This window comes from Parambassis ranga, unplaced genomic scaffold, assembly GCF_900634625.1.
Source record: "Parambassis ranga unplaced genomic scaffold, fParRan2.1 scaffold_132_arrow_ctg1, whole genome shotgun sequence".
NCBI lineage: Eukaryota > Metazoa > Chordata > Actinopteri > Ambassidae > Parambassis > Parambassis ranga.
The window spans coordinates 16312-36815 of record NW_021144709.1 but is presented as its reverse complement, the minus strand read 5'-3'; the positions used below and the strand labels follow the sequence as shown (position 1 = coordinate 36815).

The 20504-nt window shown below is 44.9% G+C and overlaps 13 non-coding genes across 13 annotated transcripts; 11 read left to right on the top strand and 2 right to left on the bottom strand.

Annotated features, from left to right (window-relative positions):
• The first annotated feature begins 9023 nt into the window (after positions 1–9023).
• LOC114429425 (U1 spliceosomal RNA) lies at positions 9024–9188 on the top strand. The gene has a single exon (XR_003669705.1). It is a non-coding gene; the product is annotated as a U1 spliceosomal RNA (small nuclear RNA).
• Positions 9189–9544: 356 nt separating this feature from the next.
• LOC114429427 (U2 spliceosomal RNA) lies at positions 9545–9735 on the top strand. The gene has a single exon (XR_003669707.1). It is a non-coding gene; the product is annotated as a U2 spliceosomal RNA (small nuclear RNA).
• An 805-nt stretch (positions 9736–10540) lies between these two features.
• LOC114429423 (U1 spliceosomal RNA) lies at positions 10541–10705 on the top strand. The gene has a single exon (XR_003669704.1). It is a non-coding gene; the product is annotated as a U1 spliceosomal RNA (small nuclear RNA).
• A 356-nt stretch (positions 10706–11061) lies between these two features.
• On the top strand, positions 11062–11252 carry LOC114429431 (U2 spliceosomal RNA). The gene has a single exon (XR_003669711.1). It is a non-coding gene; the product is annotated as a U2 spliceosomal RNA (small nuclear RNA).
• An 880-nt stretch (positions 11253–12132) lies between these two features.
• On the bottom strand, positions 12133–12238 carry LOC114429435 (U6 spliceosomal RNA). Its single transcript, XR_003669715.1, has one exon. It is a non-coding gene; the product is annotated as a U6 spliceosomal RNA (small nuclear RNA).
• Positions 12239–14743: 2505 nt separating this feature from the next.
• LOC114429433 (U2 spliceosomal RNA) lies at positions 14744–14934 on the top strand. The gene has a single exon (XR_003669713.1). It is a non-coding gene; the product is annotated as a U2 spliceosomal RNA (small nuclear RNA).
• An 805-nt stretch (positions 14935–15739) lies between these two features.
• On the top strand, positions 15740–15904 carry LOC114429422 (U1 spliceosomal RNA). Its single transcript, XR_003669703.1, has one exon. It is a non-coding gene; the product is annotated as a U1 spliceosomal RNA (small nuclear RNA).
• Positions 15905–16260: 356 nt separating this feature from the next.
• Positions 16261–16451, top strand: LOC114429426 (U2 spliceosomal RNA). The gene has a single exon (XR_003669706.1). It is a non-coding gene; the product is annotated as a U2 spliceosomal RNA (small nuclear RNA).
• Positions 16452–17257: 806 nt separating this feature from the next.
• LOC114429419 (U1 spliceosomal RNA) lies at positions 17258–17422 on the top strand. The gene has a single exon (XR_003669700.1). It is a non-coding gene; the product is annotated as a U1 spliceosomal RNA (small nuclear RNA).
• A 356-nt stretch (positions 17423–17778) lies between these two features.
• On the top strand, positions 17779–17969 carry LOC114429430 (U2 spliceosomal RNA). Its single transcript, XR_003669710.1, has one exon. It is a non-coding gene; the product is annotated as a U2 spliceosomal RNA (small nuclear RNA).
• An 805-nt stretch (positions 17970–18774) lies between these two features.
• On the top strand, positions 18775–18939 carry LOC114429421 (U1 spliceosomal RNA). Its single transcript, XR_003669702.1, has one exon. It is a non-coding gene; the product is annotated as a U1 spliceosomal RNA (small nuclear RNA).
• Positions 18940–19295: 356 nt separating this feature from the next.
• Positions 19296–19486, top strand: LOC114429432 (U2 spliceosomal RNA). Its single transcript, XR_003669712.1, has one exon. It is a non-coding gene; the product is annotated as a U2 spliceosomal RNA (small nuclear RNA).
• Positions 19487–20365: 879 nt separating this feature from the next.
• Positions 20366–20471, bottom strand: LOC114429434 (U6 spliceosomal RNA). The gene has a single exon (XR_003669714.1). It is a non-coding gene; the product is annotated as a U6 spliceosomal RNA (small nuclear RNA).
• Between the last annotated feature and the right edge of the window lie 33 nt (positions 20472–20504).

The window sequence follows — 20504 nt, the reverse complement described above, 5'->3', positions numbered from 1 at the left end:
ACAGAGGCTGCTTCTTTTTCCCTAGCCTTTTCCGCCAGCAGAAAAGCGCTAGATCGACAGGCGGCATCCACATCAGTTGGAGTGGCGTTTATCTGGGAGCCGGTGCTGAAGTCCGCGTCATCCAAACTCGAGCCCAGCACCAGCTCCTGCCTTCTCCGCGACAGCCTCCAGGTAGGGAACTTCACCCCCGCATCCACAGCTGTCGCCGCGCTGATCCCAGCACTACCTGGCTCAGGCATGCCGACGACATTAACGTTTTCGGGACCTAAGGCAGAGCCCGTTTTTGGAGCTCCCCTTACCCCCTCCAGAGCAGAGCCCACACACGGAGCTCCCTCCTTTGCCAGAAGCGCCTCTGTGTCACTGCCTGTCAATCTTACTGCCGGCTGCTTGGCTATCGCCTCTGACTCCACCTCCTGATCTTCACTCTCCTCCATGATAAACTCATCATCCCTTTCACCAGTTTCCATTTCTCCCTCGCTATCCTCCACACATACAATTTTCCATTTTGTTATAACATATTTTGCATTTTTGTATTTTTTTGTGCATTCTCTGGCATAATGCCCCTGGGCCCCACACTTGTTGCATAGAAATTCCGGGCAATCCCTCACGATGTGACCCGGCTGAATGCAGACTCGGACCTGCCGATCGTGGATGACTCAAAAAATTCTGATCCACCTGCTGTGTTGAATTTTGCAGAATATGGCAGCGATTGTACCTCTTCATTAAACTTTACTTTAACAAAGCGAGTTCCGTCAGCTACCTTAGTCCCCCGGCCACATTTGGCGCTTTATCGGGGACACCGCAGACACACGCCAAGACTCCAGCTTCTCCAGAATCTCTTCATCACTGATATAGGCTGGCAGACCTAGGAAGGACACCACCAGCTCATCATTATTAATTTCTTTTCCCTCTACGACTGTGTTGCCAATTTTAAAACCGTCAATGAGCTTCGTTTTCCCTGCCCGACTCCCCATTGTAATTTCGTATTTGTTTGGCCCTGTATTTGTACACGCACAAATGTTCCCACACATCAATCGAACCACCCTGATTAATTCGATAGGTGAAACAACTTCTTCTCCTTTTAGTTCAACCTGCACAGTCAGTTCTTTATCATTTTTCATTTTCTCCCTCTTTCCGTGACTCCGACCTGCTGGCAACATGGCTGCCTGTCCCCTTCCTGGCCATCTCTCCTTTTTCGTTAATTTCTCAACTTATTTGTCTCGTTTCGTTTTCCATACTTACCTGTTCGTTTTCCCTTTCTTTTTGTCCGTTGTCCGATTGTCTTGTCATTTTCCCAGTCCTTGTTTTGTCACCGGTATCACCCATAATGTTTGCGTGCTTTTTCCACTCCGGAAAAAGTCTTTCAAAAAAAAATAAATCCCAAACAAAAAACTACTCCCCGACAGACTGCGGGGAGCGAGGTAAAAATTGTCTTTTAACGAAAAATAATTTCAATAGTCCAAAAACCAACAAAAAAGGCACAATAATCCTTTTGCAATTTTTCTGCTGTTCTCTCCGACGCTCTGCTCCGCTGTGCGACCTCCTCCTCTGTGTGTTTCTAGAGTAGTATGGCCGTGAGCTGCTTTCTCATCAGCTATGATGTGCTTTTATGCACGTCATACTGGCGTAGTCACGCTGTGACTCTGACATGTGGTTGTTTTGCTGTGATGAGCAGATGTAGAAACGCTCTCTGTCAGCTTTGCCCCTGCACACTGCCTTCCAACAATGGCCACACTCTCCTGCTCACCCACGCATCCTCCCGATGACCCTACCGCAAGCTTGCGCACCGCTGCAGCCTGCTCACCCACTCTTAAGCACCACCTCCCCGGGCTAAACCAAGCAAACCGCGAAAGCTAGAAACGTTCATTTTTTTTCCTTGTAACATTTGATGGGCAAGTCAGTGTCCAATCGGACCATCAAGCGATATCATGAGGGACTCAAATATCCAATTGTAAGAGCCTTTTGCTCTGGTGTGACCATCAAAGATGGTTGCTTAGACAAGATTAAGTCTGACCCTGACTAGCTTTGTGTTTCTTACATTTATTTTATGGAGAAAAGTTTCCCAGCTGCATCACACCCCCCCCCCCCCCCCCCCCCCCTGCGAAGATTAAGATTAAGAAACCTTTATTAGTCCCACAATGGGGAAAACAAATATATACATATACAAATATATACATATATATACATATATATATACACTCAACAAAAATATAAACGCAACACTTTTGTTTTTGCTCCCATGTTTCATGAGATGGACTTGAAGATCTAAACTTCATTCCAGATACACAATATTACCATTCCTCTCAAACATTGTTCACAAATCTGTCTAAATGTGTGATAGTGAGCACTTCTGCTTTGCTGAGATAATCCATCCCACCTCACAGGTGTGCCACATCAAGATGCTGATCTGACATCATGATTAGTGCACAGGTGTACCTCAAACTGCCCACAATAAAAGGCCACCCTGAAATGTGCATTTTGTTTCTGCTTTATTGGCGGTCTGGGGACTCAGAACCAGTCAGTATCTGGTGTGACCACCATTTGCCTCATGCAGTGCAACACATCTTCTTCGCATAGAGTTTATCAGATTGTCTATTGTGGCCTGTGGAATGTTGGTCCACTCCTCTTCAATGGCTGTGCGAAGTTGCTGGATATTAGTGGGAACTGGTGCACGCTGTCGTATACGCCGGTCAAGCACATCCCAAACATGTTCAATGGGTGACATGTCCGGTGAGTATGCTGGCCATGCAAGAACTGGGACATTTTCAGCTTCCAAGAATTGTGTACAGATCCTTGCAACATGGGGCCGTGCATTATCTTGCTGAAACATGAGGTGATGTTCATGGATGGCACAACAATGGGCCTCAGGATCTCATCACGGTATCTCTGTGCATTCAAAATGCCATCAATAAAATGCACCTGTGTTCTTCGTCCATAACAGATGCCTGCCCATACCATGACCCCACCACCACCATGGGCCACTCGATCCACAACATTGACATCAGCAAAGCGCTCACCCACACGACGCTCACACGCTGTCTGCCATCTGCCCTGAACAATGTAAACCGAGATTCATCCGTGAAGAGAACACCTCTCCAACGTGCTAGGCGCCATCGAATGTGAGCATTTGCCCACTCAAGTCTGTTACGGCGACGATCTGGAGTCAGGTTAAGACCCCGATGAGGACGACGAGCATGCAGTTGAGCTTCCCTGAGACGGTTTCTGACAGTTTGTGCAGAAATTGTTTGGTTATGCAAACCAATTGTTTCAGCAGCTGTCTGAGTGGCTGGTCTCAGACGATCTCGGAGGTGAACCTGCTGGATGTGGAGGTCCTGGGCTGGTGTGGTTACTCGTGGTCTGCGGTTGTGAGGCCGGTTGGATGTACTGCCATATTCTCTGAAACGCCTTTGGAGACGGCTTATGGTGGAGAAATGAACATTCAATGCACGAGCAACAGATCTGGTTGACATTCCTGCTGTCAGCATGCCAATTGCACGCTCCCTCAATGCTTGTGGCATCTGTGGCATTTTGCTGTGAGACAAAACTGCACATTTCAGGGTGGCCTTTTATTGTGGGCAGTTTGAGGTACACCTGTGCACTAATCATGATGTCAGATCAGCATCTTGATGTGGCACACCTGTGAGGTGGGATGGATTATCTCAGCAAAGCAGAAGTGCTCACTATCACACATTTAGACAGATTTGTGAACAATGTTTGAGAGGAATGGTAATATTGTGTATCTGGAATGAAGTTTAGATCTTCAAGTCCATCTCATGAAACATGGGAGCAAAAACAAAAGTGTTGCGTTTATATTTTTGTTGAGTGTATATATATATACATATACATATATACTGTGAAGTATACAAGGTTATTTACGCAATGACATGATACAGACCACGTATGTATTTGATTATATAAGCTTACACTTTGAGAAAAACACATCTATAACTCTTACAGAGAGTTAGGGAGGAACTCTTTGATGCGGTGAAGGCCGAAGCACTAGGAGGCATGGACTAAGATAAATCATCCAACATAGAAGGGACAAAGGGTTTCATAGTCATAAATATGTTAGACCAATTATGATAATTAGTAGGTGGAGATAAAGGGGCAACATGTCCCAATATGGGAATACCTACGAGGGTCTTGAAGAACTGTAAGAGCAAGAGCCTCTCCAGGTATATAGGTAGGTGTATATGTAATGTTAACTGTTATTTGTGGCCAGTATCGCCAATACCAATACCAATACCGATACGTTTACTTTGAAATTTCATGATCATAAGAGATAAAAAAAAATAAGAAAAAAAGATAAAACTTTATTAATCCCGAAGGAAATTCTTGTGCCAGAGGTATTAAGTTACATTAAATGCAGTTAAGTACAGAGTATAAGTGTCACTATAATCCAAAAAGAGTACAGTACGCGGTATGAGCACAATATATGATACATGGATACAATATGGAGATGTAAGGTGCTAAGTAAACATAATATAGGAATGACAGTGATGCCTGACATGATTATCTAGCGCTTCTCCCTACAGAAAGGGGAGGAGTTATACAGTCTGATGGCCACTGGCAGGAAGGACCTCCTGTGGCGTTCTGTGCTGCTCCTCGGTAGTCTCAGTCTACCACTGAATGTGCTCCTGTAGGACAGCAGTGTGTCGTGCAGGGGGTGAGACGTGTTGTTACGAATACTGAGGAGTTTCCTCAGTATCCTCCTCTCCGTCACCTCCACCACAGACTCCAGCTCCACTCCCAGCACCGAGCCAGCCTTCCTAATGAGCTTGTTGAATCTGTTGGTGTCGGCCGCCTTCATCCTGCTGCCCCAGCACACTACAGCGTAGAAGATGACGCTGGAGACCACCGAGTGGTAAAACATCTGCAGCATGGTCTGGCAGACGTTAAAGGACCTGAGTCTCCTCAGTAGATACAGGCGACTCTGTCCCTTCCTGTATATTGCCTCTGCGTTTGTGGACCAGTCCAGTTTGTGGTCAATGTGGACACCCAGGTATTTGTAGCTGTCCACAATGTCCACATTGGTACCCTTGATGCTGACCGGGTTAGGGAGTGTCTGGTGCTTCCTGAAGTCCACCACCAGCTCTCTTGTCTTTGTGACATTCAGCTGCAGGTGGTTCTGTCCGCACCACTCCGCAAAGCTGTCCACCACACTCATATACTCCACCTCCCGACCTCTGCTGGTACAGCCCACAATGGCAGAGTCATCCGAGAACTTCTGCAGGTGGCAGGACTGTGAGCAGTGTCTGAAGTCCGATGTATAGAGTGTGAACAGGAATGGAGACAGTACCGTGCCCTGGGGTGCCCCCGTGCTGCTCACTATCGTGTCCGAGACGGTGTTCCTCAGCCTCACAAATTGTGGTCGACCTGTAAGATAGTTAGTGATCCAGGTGACCAGTGGGGTCTCTACCTGCATGTCCAGGAGCTTCCTATTCAAAAGGGCAGGCTGCACGGTGTTAAACGCACTGGAAAAATCAAAGAACATGATTCTAACAGTGTTACCTGCCTCCTCCAAGTAGGTGTGTGCTCTGTGCAGCAGGTAGATGATGGCGTCCTCCACTCCAATACGGGGCTGGTAAGCAAACTGCAGGGGGTCCAGCGATGGTTCCACAACAGCACGCAGGTGTTTCAGGACCAGCCTCTCCAGAGACTTCATCACATGTGAAGTCAGAGCAACTGGTCTGTAGTCGCTGTGTGTGCTTGGATGTTTGGTCTTGGGCACAGGAACAAGGCATGTTGTCTTCCACAGGGATGGGACAGTCATCAGGCTCAGACTCAGGGAGAAGATGTGCTGGAAGACCCCACACAGCTGTGTGGCGCAGTCCCTGAGTACTCTGGGGCTGAGTCCGTCCGGTCCTGCAGCTTTTCCCGGTCGTAGTCGACTGAACTCCCTCCTCACATCTTCTGTGGTGATGGCAACTGTGGACACAGAAGAGCAGAGAGAGAGAGATCTGATGGGGGAGGGTGGGGGGTTGTTAATGGAAGTTGGGGTAAGGGGGGCAGGGTGATGTTATTGATGGGAAGGTGAAACTGGTTAGTATGGTTAGGGGGAGGGGGAGGAGGAGGTACATTGTTGTTATTGACAGGTGTTAATGGTGCATCACAGGGAGGGGGAGGGGGAGGGTGGTCAGGGAGTGGACTATCAAACCTGTTGAAAAACAGGTTCAGCTGGTTGGCCTCCTGCAGATCTCCATCCATCAGCTGGTCGGAGATCCTATTGTGGCCGGTGATGGTTCGCATGCCACTCCATACCTCCCTCAAGTTGTTCCGGGCAAGTTGGCTCTCCAGCTTCCTCCTGTAGCTCTCCTTGCCCTCTCCAATCTTCTCCTTCACCTCTGCCTGGGCCCTCCTCATCTCCTCTCTGTCTCCACTCAAGAAGGCTGTCTTCTTTCTGTTGAGTGATGCCTTGATGTCCTTTGTCACCCATGGTTTATTGTTTGGAAAGCAGCGTATTGACCTGGTGGGGATTAGAGAATCTGTACAAAAATTAACATATTCTGTGATACAGTCTGTGAGTGTGTCTACATCCTCACCGTGAGTGTCACAGAACACATCCCAGTCAGTCACCTCAAAACATCCCTGCAGGGTCTCCAGGGCTTCCGGTGTCCACCTCCGTACAGTTTTGGTGGTCACCGGCTGCCGCTGTACTGCTGGTATATACTGGGGTTTGAGGTGGACTAGGCTATGGTCTGATCTGCCCAAGGGAGGGAGAGCTATGGAGCTGTATGCCTCTTTAACATTAGCATACAGTAAATCTAGAGTTTTATTTTCTCTTGTTTTACAGTCCACAAACTGCTTGAAAGTGGGCAGAGTTGATTTCAGATTAACATGGTTAAAATCGCCAGAAATCGCTATGAAGGCATTAGGGTGCTGGGTCTGAAGCCTCGCGGTCACAGAGCTGATGACGTCAGTAGCCCGCGACGCCTCAGCCGAGGGAGCAATGTAAACAACGAGTACAATGGCGTGAGAGAACTCTCTGGGCAAATAATACGGACGTAGACTCACCGCTAGCAGTTCAATGTCCGGGCTGCACACACGCTCCTTTACCGTAACGTGTCCAGGGCTGCACCACCGGTTGTTCACGTAGAGCGCAAGTCCCCCTCCTTTCTTCCTGCCGCTCTCGGTGCAGTTCCTGTCCGCCCGTACCAACTGAAAGCCGGCTAAACTCACGGTAGAGTCCGGTATGTTTGCGTGCAGCCACGTCTCTGTAAAGCACATTACAGACGCCTCACGAAACACACACTCGCTCTTTGTGAGAGATGTTAACTCTTCCATCTTATTACCCAGTGATCTAACATTACCCATGACGATAGAAGGAAGATACGGCTTGTATCTTCTTTTCCTCAGCTGTCTTCTTTTGCCCCCTCTGCTTCCACGTTGTTTCCTTCTTAGTTCTTTGGGGATTTCGTGTCGCTGGCCATACATCCCGCTGTGCTGGAGACTCATCAGCTGATCCCTGGTGTAAACAATGGAGCCCTGGCGTGTTTCCGTCACGGCCGAGACGCGGCATGATAAAAGTGCTCCAAAAGCGATGAAGACCACGAAGAAAGTCCGAAAAAGACGCATTATTGAAGTGCCTGACCGCTTATACTTCGATTTAGTACAAAGTAGAGTGTTTAGAGTAGAAATAAATTACGAAAAACAACTTAATACACCCGCGGTGTGCGGAGCTTCTCTGGCTGGCTGCTACCGCGAGGCCGAGCCGGAAGCTAATAATGTAGCCTAAATATGAAGAATAAAGATCCTTCAACAGTTATCACCAAAGCATAATTATATTAATCATACTGTAATACATATCGTTATATAAACTTATATAATAAATTTTGTAATAAATTCTAGTCACTGTTGTGTGTTCTTGGGCAAGACACTTCACCCTAGCCTGTGGCGCGCCTTGCTAGTCATTGTATGACACTGCTTGTGCAGCAGCCGTAACGAATTTCCCTCTGGGATTAATACAATTTTATACATCTAAAAAAAAAAAAAATTACATTATTAGATATATTTTGGAATTTGAGAAAAACGAGATTCATTTCCGCTGGTGATATGATGACGGTTCAGTCATTCTGCTTAAATTGCATGTCTTAGAGTAATTACTGATCCTAACTTTGGTATCGATACTATCGATATTTAGATCGATTCGCCCACCCCTACCGTCCACTCCACGCATCAACCTGGTATTGCAGTACTTCCAGGAATGGTGCACCCCCTCCTTTTGCTGTAGAAAAATACACGGAGAAGATTTACCGTAGTAGTTTGACATGCGTGGATGCTGCTCTCCTTGAAACACGAAGCACCCAACTCTCATCTTCAGTGACCAGGAAAAATGAGCTTCTGTGTGAAAGGGAGATGTGGCTTCAGGATGAGCTCTGGGGCGTGTGCAAACATATAAATACTTAATAAATAAAATAGAAATTAGGAAATGAACAATAAGCAACCTTTTAGGGAACAAAATGTGTACATTACTGTACAAAGAAGTATGATAAACATGACAGACCTGCAAGAAATCTTCCCTGTTATGGAACTGTATTGTGTATGAAGCGTAGTTCACACTCCGCACCAGCAGGTGGCAGCAGCAGAAAAGCCAGATGGCTAAGCAAGATTTAGACAAAAAAAGGAAGTGATTGTACTGTGAGGAGAAAACAATTTGCTGTTATATTCCTTCCTCTGAATGTCACATGTATATCAGATAGTCTTCTGTCTTGATATTGTCATACAGCTTTGTTTCACCTGGATTTGCTGGCAGATTTCTTTAGTCTTTTTTTTGTAAGGATAGAAAGACTTGTAGGGGTAATCTGAATGTTAAAGTATGATGGAAAGTGCAGGGTGTGTGCTCCAAATAAACAGTTAATCTTGACTGGCATTTGTGCCAAAACCTAGTTACTCTATAATGGCAGTCTATGAAGATGCAGCCTGAGCTGTGTGTGTGTGGTTTTGATGGTTTGTAGATTGTCAGGTACCATTGTTCAGGGGGGCATCTGTGTGAAAGGCTCCCCTGTTTGTGACGTGCCCAACTCATACTTACCTGGCAGGGGAGATACCATGATCAAGAAGGTGGTTCACCCAGGGCGAGGCTCAGCCATTGCACTCTAGGTTGTGCTGACCCCTGCGAATTCCCCAAATGTGGGAATCTCGACTGCATAATTTCTGGTAGTGGGGGACTGCGTTCGCGCTCTCCCCTCATAACGTGTTTAATGAAAATGAACAAGCAGCTCTCTGTGTGCGTGTGTGTTTACCTGGTGCTCTCTCGCAGCACCTTCCAGTGGTTTGTTTAGCATGAAATTTGCACTCCTAGTGGTTTGTTCAGCATGAAATTTGCACTCCTATTCTTTTCTCTAGGCCTCATGTGTGGATTAAAGATTTGCTGACTGCATTATAATTTAGTTTTTCACTTTGATTTGTGTTGGGCCCTTTAGTCAAGTTGTAGAAGGGCAGTTTCTAGCTGAAAGCTAAAATCGGAGTCGCTGTTCGTCTTCGGAACCATCAGTGAGAGAGACGGCGCCGTGCATGGCTCGCTTTCCTCTGGCCCCAGCGTGGCATCGCTTCTCGGCCTTTTGGCTAAGATCAAGTGTAGTATCTGTTCTTATCAGTTTAATATCTGATACGTCCCCTACCCGGGGACCATATATTAAATTGCTTTTTGGACAAGGGAGATGGAATTGGGGCTTGCTCCGTCCACTCCACGCATCAACCTGGTATTGCAGTACTTCCAGGAATGGTGCACCCCCTCCTTTTGCTGTAGAAAAATACACGGAGAAGATTTACCGTAGTAGTTTGACACGCGTGGATGCTGCTCTCCTTGAAACACGAAGCACCCAACTCTCATCTTCAGTGACCAGGAAAAATGAGCTTCTGTGTGAAAGGGAGATGTGGCTTCAGGATGAGCTCTGGGGCGTGTGCAAACATATAAATACTTAATAAATAAAATAGAAATTAGGAAATGAACAATAAGCAACCTTTTAGGGAACAAAATGTGTACATTACTGTACAAAGAAGTATGATAAACATGACAGACCTGCAAGAAATCTTCCCTGTTATGGAACTGTATTGTGTATGAAGCGTAGTTCACACTCCGCACCAGCAGGTGGCAGCAGCAGAAAAGCCAGATGGCTAAGCAAGATTTAGACAAAAAAAGGAAGTGATTATACTGTGAGGAGAAAACAATTAGCTGTTATATTCCTTCCTCTGAATGTCACATGTATATCAGATAGTCTTCTGTCTTGATATTGTCATACAGCTTTGTTTCACCTGGATTTGCTGGCAGATTTCTTTAGTCTTTTTTTGTAAGGATAGAAAGACTTGTAGGGGTAATCTGAATGTTAAAGTATGATGGAAAGTGCAGGGTGTGTGCTCCAAATAAACAGTTAATCTTGACTGGCATTTGTGCCAAAACCTAGTTACTCTATAATGGCAGTCTATGAAGATGCAGCCTGAGCTGTGTGTGTGTGGTTTTGATGGTTTGTAGATTGTCAGGTACCATTGTTCAGGGGGGCATCTGTGTGAAAGGCTCCCCTGTTTGTGACGTGCCCAACTCATACTTACCTGGCAGGGGAGATACCATGATCAAGAAGGTGGTTCACCCAGGGCGAGGCTCAGCCATTGCACTCTAGGTTGTGCTGACCCCTGCGAATTCCCCAAATGTGGGAATCTCGACTGCATAATTTCTGGTAGTGGGGGACTGCGTTCGCGCTCTCCCCTCATAACGTGTTTAATGAAAATGAACAAGCAGCTCTCTGTGTGCGTGTGTGTTTACCTGGTGCTCTCTCGCAGCACCTTCCAGTGGTTTGTTTAGCATAAAATTTGCACTCCTAGTGGTTTGTTCAGCATGAAATTTGCACTCCTATTCTTTTCTCTAGGCCTCATGTGTGGATTAAAGATTTGCTGACTGCATTATAATTTAGTTTTTCACTTTGATTTGTGTTGGGCCCTTTAGTCAATTTGTAGAAGGGCAGTTTCTAGCTGAAAGCTAAAAACGGAGTCGCTGTTCGTCTTTGGAACCATCAGTGAGAGAGACGGCGCCGTGCATGGCTCGCTTTCCTCTGGCCCCAGCGTGGCATCGCTTCTCGGCCTTTTGGCTAAGATCAAGTGTAGTATCTGTTCTTATCAGTTTAATATCTGATACGTCCCCTACCCGTGGACCATATGTTAAATTGGCTGTTGGACCAGGGAGATGGAATAGGGGCTTGCTCCGTCCGCTCCACGCATCAACCTGGTATTGCAGTACTTCCAGGAATGGTGCACCCCCTCCTATTGCTGTAGAAAAATACACGGAGAAGTTTTACCGTAGTAGTTTGACATGCGTGGATGCTGCTCTCCTTGAAACACGAAGCACCCAACTCTCATCTTCAGTGACCAGGAAAAATGAGCTTCTGTGTGAAAGGGAGATGTGGCTTCAGGATGAGCTCTGGGGCGTGTGCAAACATATAAATACTTCATAAATAAAATAGAAATTAGGAAATGAACAATAAGCAACCTTTTAGGGAACAAAATGTGTACATTACTGTACAAAGAAGTGTGATATACATGACAGACTATTGTCAATTTGAATCGAACAAAAATTCAAGAGCCAGAAGTCAGCCTTCAGCAGGATTTTGTTCAGATCAATTGTTGACACGTATCAGCCAGCCAATTCAGATAAAATCCCCCGAACCTCAAACTGAAGATCTTTTATAGTCAAGCCTGTCTGTGTGTGTGTGGGTGAAGGTGTGTGTCTAAATTAGGCAACTAATTCTGGCATTGTGTGTGCTTCCACATCTGTTTCCTATCAACTGACTTGTTTTTAAGCACATAGCCAGTTCAACCGAGGACAAGCCTGGTCATTCTGACCTAGCTCCTCAACTCTTGAACTAAGCAAGTAAGGAGAAAACAATGAACAAGGATAGATAAAGGAATTCTGAATCTGACCAGAGACATCGCCATTGAAATACATGATTGACAGCCTCTTTGTGTGGAGATCAGTGGTGTCTGTCTCTTGTCTGTGAGAAGCTCCACACCCAGGCCTCTCCAGTAGTTAGTATTTTTAAGTTTCCAGTCAACGGAGTGTTGACAGAATCTGTAGGTGCAGTAGTAGTCGTAGCTACATCAGAAAACTGAAATTCTTTATAAAAAAAAAAATTAAAAAATGTAAAAAATGAGGAACGCTTCACGAATTTGCGTGTCATCCTTGCGCAGGGGCCATGCTAATCTTCTCTGTATCGTTCCAATTTTAGTATATGTGCTACCGAAATAACACATTTGTACCTTCGTACAGGTGTGTTTATGTACAGCTTCTCTGTCACCGGAACCTGTAAGTCACGGTGCTCTTAGAATGTGCTTAAAATGTAAATCAGTCTCTTCCCGGAAGCTGATTGGCCCGTCCTTTTTTCTGTGCCAGACAAAGGCGATGCATATCCACAGGTCTAATGAGAAGAATTAAAAGTCGAAATGAGTATCAGCTAGGTGACAGAAGTCAATATACAGTGGGGAAAAAAAGTATTTAGTCAGCCACCAATTGCAAGTTCTCCCACTTAAAAAGATGAGAGAGGCCTGTAATTTTCATCATATGTATACCTGAACTATGAGAGACAAAATAAGAAAAGAAAATGTAGAAAATCACATTGTAGGATTTTTAATGAATTAATTGGTAAATTCCTCAGTAAAAGAAGTATTTGGTCACCTACAAACAAGCAAGATTTCTGGCTCTCACAGACCTGTAACTTTTTCTTTAAGAGGCTCCTCTGTCCTCCACTCGTTACCTGTATTAATGGCATCTGTTTGGAGTCTTTATCAGTATAAAAGACACCTGTCCACAACCTCAAACAGTCACACTCCAAACTCCACTATGGCCAAGACCAAAGAGCTGTCAAAGGACACCAGAAACAAAATTGTAGACCTGCACCAGGCTGGGAAGACTGAATCTGCAATAGGTAAGGAGCTTGGTGTGAAGAAATCAACTGTGGGAGCAATTATTAGAAAATGGAAGACATACAAGACCACTGATAATCTCCCTCGATCTGGGGCTCCACGCAAGATCTCACCCCGTGGGGTCAAAATGATCACCAGAACTGTGAGCAAAAATCCCAGAACCACACGGGGGGACCTAGTGAATGACCTCCGGAGAGCTGGGACCAAAGTAACAAAAGCTACCATCAGTAACACACTGCGCCGCCAGGGACTCAAATCCTGCAGTGCCAGACGTGTCCCCCTGCTTAAACCAGTACATATCCAGGCCCGTTTGAAGTTTGCTAGAGAGCATTTGGATGATCCAGAAGAGGATTGGGAGAATGTCATATGGTCAGATGAAACCAAAATAGAACTTTTTGGTAAAAACTCAACTTGTCGTGTTTGGAGGAGAAAGAATGCTGAGTTGCATCCGAAGAACACCATACCTACTGTGAAGCATGGGGGTGGAAACATCATGCTTTGGGGCTGTTTTTCTGCAAAGGGACCTGGACGACTGATCCGTGTAAATGAAAGAATGAATGGGGCCATGTATCGTGAGATTTTGAGTGAAAACCTCCTTCCATCAGCAAGGGCATTGAAGATGAAACGTGGCTGGGTCTTTTAACATGACAATGATCCCAAACACACCGCCCGGGCAACAAAGGAGTGGCTTCGTAAGAAGCATTGCAAGGTCCTGGAGTGGCCTAGCCAGTCTCCAGATCTCAACCCCATAGAAAATCTTTGGAGGGAGTTGAAAGTCCGTGTTACCCAGCATCAGCCCCAAAACATTACTGCTCTAGAGGAGATCTGCATGGAGGAATGGGCCAAAATACCAGCAAAAGTGTGTGAAAACCTTGTGAAGACTTACAGAAAACGTTTGACCTCTGTCATTGCCAACAAAGGGTATATAACAAAGTATTGAGATGACATTTTGTTATTGACCAAATACTTATTTTCCACCATAATTTGCAAATAAATTCTTTAAAAATCCTACAATGTGATTTTCTGGATTTTTGTTTCTCATTTTGTCTCTCATAGTTGAGATATACCTGTGATGAAAATTACAGGGCTCTCTCATCTTTTTAAATAGGAGAACTTGCACAATTGGTGGCTGACTAAATACTTTTTTTCCCCACTGTACTTAACAATATTTTATATGTCCATCAGTGTCCAGTAAGCACATTTCAGTGTGAACCAAATACTACATACAACAGAGCAATACAATAATATGTTTTGCAGTAGTCCGTCTGCTCTATACACAGCAAAATTGGACAGTTGAAATTTCATAGTTAAAGGTTAAGGAGTTGATTTTAAGTTGATTTCAACTCCGAAAGTGTAATTTCAACACTTTCAGAGTTAAACTGTGTCTAGTTGTGTGCCTCTGCCTCCACCCCAGTATGGCTGACATGCACAGGTTCCTTTTGATGATGTGCTCGATAATGGCCTCCTGTTTCTCCTGGTTGTTTGAAAAAGTTGTTCACACTCCACACCAGCAGGTGGCAGCAGCTGAATTTAATGAAAATGAACAAGGATGTGAGTGTTTACCTGGTGCTCTCTCTCAGCACCTTCCAGTGGTTTGTTCAGCATGAAATTTGCACTCCTATTCTTTTCTCTAGGCCTCATGTGTGGATTAAAGATTTGCTGACTGCATTATAATTTAGTTTTTCACTTTGATTTGTGTTGGGCCCTTTAGTCAAGTTGTAGAAGGGCAGTTTCTAGCTGAAAGCTAAAATCGGGAGTCGCTGTTCGTCTTCGGAACCATCAGTGAGAGAGACGGCGCCGTGCATGGCTCGCTTTCCTCTGGCCCCAGCGTGGCATCGCTTCTCGGCCTTTTGGCTAAGATCAAGTGTAGTATCTGTTCTTATCAGTTTAATATCTGCTACGTCCCCTACCCGGTGACCATATATTAAATTGCTTTTTGGACAAGGGAGATGGAATTGGGGCTTGCTCGGTCCACTCCACGCATCAACCTGGTACTGCAGTACTTCCAGGAATGGTGCACCCCCTCCTTTTGCTGTAGAAAAATACACGGAGAAGATTTACCGTAGTAGTTTGACATGCGTGGATGCTGCTCTCCTTGAAACACGAAGCACCCAACTCTCATCTTCAGTGACCAGGAAAAATGAGCTTCTGTGTGAAAGGGAGATGTGGCTTCAGGATGAGCTCTGGGGCGTGTGCAAACATATAAATACTTAATAAATAAAATAGAAATTAGGAAATGAACAATAAGCAACCTTTTAGGGAACAAAATGTGTACATTACTGTACAAAGAAGTATGATAAACATGACAGACCTGCAAGAAATCTTCCCTGTTATGGAACTGTATTGTGTATGAAGCGTAGTTCACACTCCGCACCAGCAGGTGGCAGCAGCAGAAAAGCCAGATGGCTAAGCAAGATTTAGACAAAAAAAGGAAGTGATTGTACTGTGAGGAGAAAACAATTTGCTGTTATATTCCTTCCTCTGAATGTCACATGTATATCAGATAGTCTTCTGTCTTGATATTGTCATACAGCTTTGTTTCACCTGGATTTGCTGGCAGATTTCTTTAGTCTTTTTTTGTAAGGATAGAAAGACTTGTAGGGGTAATCTGAATGTTAAAGTATGATGGAAAGTGCAGGGTGTGTGCTCCAAATAAACAGTTAATCTTGACTGGCATTTGTGCCAAAACCTAGTTACTCTATAATGGCAGTCTATGAAGATGCAGCCTGAGCTGTGTGTGTGTGGTTTTGATGGTTTGTAGATTGTCAGGTACCATTGTTCAGGGGGGCATCTGTGTGAAAGGCTCCCCTGTTTGTGACGTGCCCAACTCATACTTACCTGGCAGGGGAGATACCATGATCAAGAAGGTGGTTCACCCAGGGCGAGGCTCAGCCATTGCACTCTAGGTTGTGCTGACCCCTGCGAATTCCCCAAATGTGGGAATCTCGACTGCATAATTTCTGGTAGTGGGGGACTGCGTTCGCGCTCTCCCCTCATAACGTGTTTAATGAAAATGAACAAGCAGCTCTCTGTGTGCGTGTGTGTTTACCTGGTGCTCTCTCGCAGCACCTTCCAGTGGTTTGTTTAGCATGAAATTTGCACTCCTAGTGGTTTGTTCAGCATGAAATTTGCACTCCTATTCTTTTCTCTAGGCCTCATGTGTGGATTAAAGATTTGCTGACTGCATTATAATTTAGTTTTTCACTTTGATTTGTGTTGGGCCCTTTAGTCAAGTTGTAGAAGGGCAGTTTTTAGCTGAAAGCTAAAATCGGAGTCGCTGTTCGTCTTCGGAACCATCAGTGAGAGAGACGGCGCCGTGCATGGCTCGCTTTCCTCTGGCCCCAGCGTGGCATCGCTTCTCGGCCTTTTGGCTAAGATCAAGTGTAGTATCTGTTCTTATCAGTTTAATATCTGATACGTCCCCTACCCGGGGACCATATATTAAATTGCTTTTTGGACAAGGGAGATGGAATTGGGGCTTGCTCCGTCCACTCCACGCATCAACCTGGTATTGCAGTACTTCCAGGAATGGTGCACCCCCTCCTTTTGCTGTAGAAAAATACACGGAGAAGATTTACCGTAGTAGTTTGACATGTGTGGATGCTGCTCTCCTTGAAACACGAAGCACCCAACTCTCATCTTCAGTGACCAGGAAAAATGAGCTTCTGTGTGAAAGGGAGATGTGGCTTCAGGATGAGCTCTGGGGCGTGTGCAAACATATAAATACTTCATAAATAAAATAGAAATTAGGAAATGAACAATAAGCAACCTTTTAGGGAACAAAATGTGTACATTACTGTACAAAGAAGTATGATAAACATGACAGACCTGCAAGAAATCTTCCCTGTTATGGAACTGTATTGTGTATGAAGCGTAGTTCACACTCCGCACCAGCAGGTGGCAGCAGCAGAAAAGCCAGATGGCTAAGCAAGATTTAGACAAAAAAAGGAAGTGATTGTACTGTGAGGAGAAAACAATTTGCTGTTATATTCCTTCCTCTGAATGTCACATGTATATCAGATAGTCTTCTGTCTTGATATTGTCATACAGCTTTGTTTCACCTGGATTTGCTGGCAGATTTCTTTAGTCTTTTTTTTGTAAGGATAGAAAGACTTGTAGGGGTAATCTGAATGTTAAAGTATGATGGAAAGTGCAGGGTGTGTGCTCCAAATAAACAGTTAATCTTGACTGGCATTTGTGCCAAAACCTAGTTACTCTATAATGGCAGTCTATGAAGATGCAGCCTGAGCTGTGTGTGTGTGGTTTTGATGGTTTGTAGATTGTCAGGTACCATTGTTCAGGGGGGCATCTGTGTGAAAGGCTCCCCTGTTTGTGACGTGCCCAACTCATACTTACCTGGCAGGGGAGATACCATGATCAAGAAGGTGGTTCACCCAGGGCGAGGCTCAGCCATTGCACTCTAGGTTGTGCTGACCCCTGCGAATTCCCCAAATGGGGGAAACTCGACTGCATAATTTCTGGTAGTGGGGGACTGCGTTCGCGCTCTCCCCTCATAACGTGTTTAATGAAAATGAACAAGCAGCTCTCTGTGTGCGTGTGTGTTTACCTGGTGCTCTCTTGCAGCACCTTCCAGTGGTTTGTTTAGCATGAAATTTGCACTCCTAGTGGTTTGTTCAGCATGAAATTTGCACTCCTATTCTTTTCTCTAGGCCTCATGTGTGGATTAAAGATTTGCTGACTGCATTATAATTTAGTTTTTCACTTTGATTTGTGTTGGGCCCTTTAGTCAAGTTGTAGAAGGGCAGTTTCTAGCTGAAAGCTAAAATCGGAGTCGCTGTTCGTCTTCGGAACCATCAGTGAGAGAGACGGCGCCGTGCATGGCTCGCTTTCCTCTGGCCCCAGCGTGGCATCGCTTTTCGGCCTTTTGGCTAAGATCAAGTGTAGTATCTGTTCTTATCAGTTTAATATCTGATACGTCCCCTACCCGGGGACCATATATTAGATTGCTTTTTGGACAAGGGAGATGGAATTGGGGCTTGCTCCGTACACTCCACGCATCAACCTGGTATTGCAGTACTTCCAGGAATGGTGCACCCCCTCCTTTTGCTGTAGAAAAATACACGGAGAAGATTTACCGTAGTAGTTTGACATGCGTGGATGCTGCTCTCCTTGAAACACGAAGCACCCAACTCTCATCTTCAGTGACCAGGAAAAATGAGCTTCTGTGTGAAAGGGAGATGTGGCTTCAGGATGAGCTCTGGGGCGTGTGCAAACATATAAATACTTAATAAATAAAATAGAAATTAGGAAATGAACAATAAGCAACCTTTTAGGGAACAAAATGTGTACATTACTGTACAAAGAAGTATGATAAACATGACAGACCTGCAAGAAATCTTCCCTGTTATGGAACTGTATTGTGTATGAAGCGTAGTTCACACTCCGCACCAGCAGGTGGAAGCAGCAGAAAAGCCAGATGGCTAAGCAAGATTTAGACAAAAAATGGAAGTGATTATACTGTGAGGAGAAAACAATTAGCTGTTATATTCCTTCCTCTGAATGTCACATGTATATCAGATAGTCTTCTGTCTTGATATTGTCATACAGCTTTGTTTCACCTGGATTTGCTGGCAGATTTCTTTAGTCTTTTTTTGTAAGGATAGAAAGACTTGTAGGGGTAATCTGAATGTTAAAGTATGATGGAAAGTGCAGGGTGTGTGCTCCAAATAAACAGTTAATCTTGACTGGCATTTGTGCCAAAACCTAGTTACTCTATAATGGCAGTCTATGAAGATGCAGCCTGAGCTGTGTGTGTGTGGTTTTGATGGTTTGTAGATTGTCAGGTACCATTGTTCAGGGGGGCATCTGTGTGAAAGGCTCCCCTGTTTGTGACGTGCCCAACTCATACTTACCTGGCAGGGGAGATACCATGATCAAGAAGGTGGTTCACCCAGGGCGAGGCTCAGCCATTGCACTCTAGGTTGTGCTGACCCCTGCGAATTCCCCAAATGTGGGAATCTCGACTGCATAATTTCTGGTAGTGGGGGACTGCGTTCGCGCTCTCCCCTCATAACGTGTTTAATGAAAATGAACAAGCAGCTCTCTGTGTGCGTGTGTGTTTACCTGGTGCTCTCTCGCAGCACCTTCCAGTGGTTTGTTTAGCATGAAATTTGCACTCCTAGTGGTTTGTTCAGCATGAAATTTGCACTCCTATTCTTTTCTCTAGGCCTCATGTGTGGATTAAAGATTTGCTGACTGCATTATAATTTAGTTTTTCACTTTGATTTGTGTTGGGCCCTTTAGTCAAGTTGTAGAAGGGCAGTTTCTAGCTGAAAGCTAAAAACGGAGTCGCTGTTCGTCTTCGGAACCATCAGTGAGAGAGACGGCGCCGTGCATGGCTCGCTTTCCTCTGGCCCCAGCGTGGCATCGCTTCTCGGCCTTTTGGCTAAGATCAAGTGTAGTATCTGTTCTTATCAGTTTAATATCTGATACGTCCCCTACCCGTGGACCATATGTTAAATTGGCTGTTGGACCAGGGAGATGGAATAGGGGCTTGCTCCGTCCGCTCCAAGCATCAACCTGGTATTGCAGTACTTCCAGGAATGGTGCACCCCCTCCTATTGCTGTAGAAAAATACACGGAGAAGTTTTACCGTAGTAGTTTGACATGCGTGGATGCTGCTCTCCTTGAAACACGAAGCACCCAACTCTCATCTTCAGTGACCAGGAAAAATGAGCTTCTGTGTGAAAGGGAGATGTGGCTTCAGGATGAGCTCTGGGGCGTGTGCAAACATATAAATACTTCATAAATAAAATAGAAATTAGGAAATGAACAATAAGCAACCTTTTAGGGAACAAAATGTGTACATTACTGTACAAAGAAGTGTGATATACATGACAGACTATTGTCAATTTGAATCGAACAAAAATTCAAGAGCCAGAAGTCAGCCTTCAGCAGGATTTTGTTCAGATCAATTGTTGACACGTATCAGCCAGCCAATTCAGATAAAATCCCCCGAACCTCAAACTGAAGATCTTTTATAGTCAAGCCTGTCTGTGTGTGTGTGGGTGAAGGTGTGTGTCTAAATTAGGCAACTAATTCTGGCATTGTGTGTGCTTCCACATCTGTTTCCTATCAACTGACTTGTTTTTAAGCACATAGCCAGTTCAACCGAGGACAAGCCTGGTCATTCTGACCTAGCTCCTCAACTCTTGAACTAAGCAAGTAAGGAGAAAACAATGAACAAGGATAGATAAAGGAATTCTGAATCTGACCAGAGACATCGCCATTGAAATACATGATTGACAGCCTCTTTGTGTGGAGATCAGTGGTGTCTGTCTCTTGTCTGTGAGAAGCTCCACACCCAGGCCTCTCCAGTAGTTAGTATTTTTAAGTTTCCAGTCAACGGAGTGTTGACAGAATCTGTAGGTGCAGTAGTAGTCGTAGCTACATCAGAAAACTGAAATTCTTTATAAAAAAAAAATTAAAAAATGTAAAAAATGAGGAACGCTTCACGAATTTGCGTGTCATCCTTGCGCAGGGGCCATGCTAATCTTCTCTGTATCGTTCCAATTTTAGTATATGTGCTACCGAAATAACACATTTGTACCTTCGTACAGGTGTGTTTATGTACA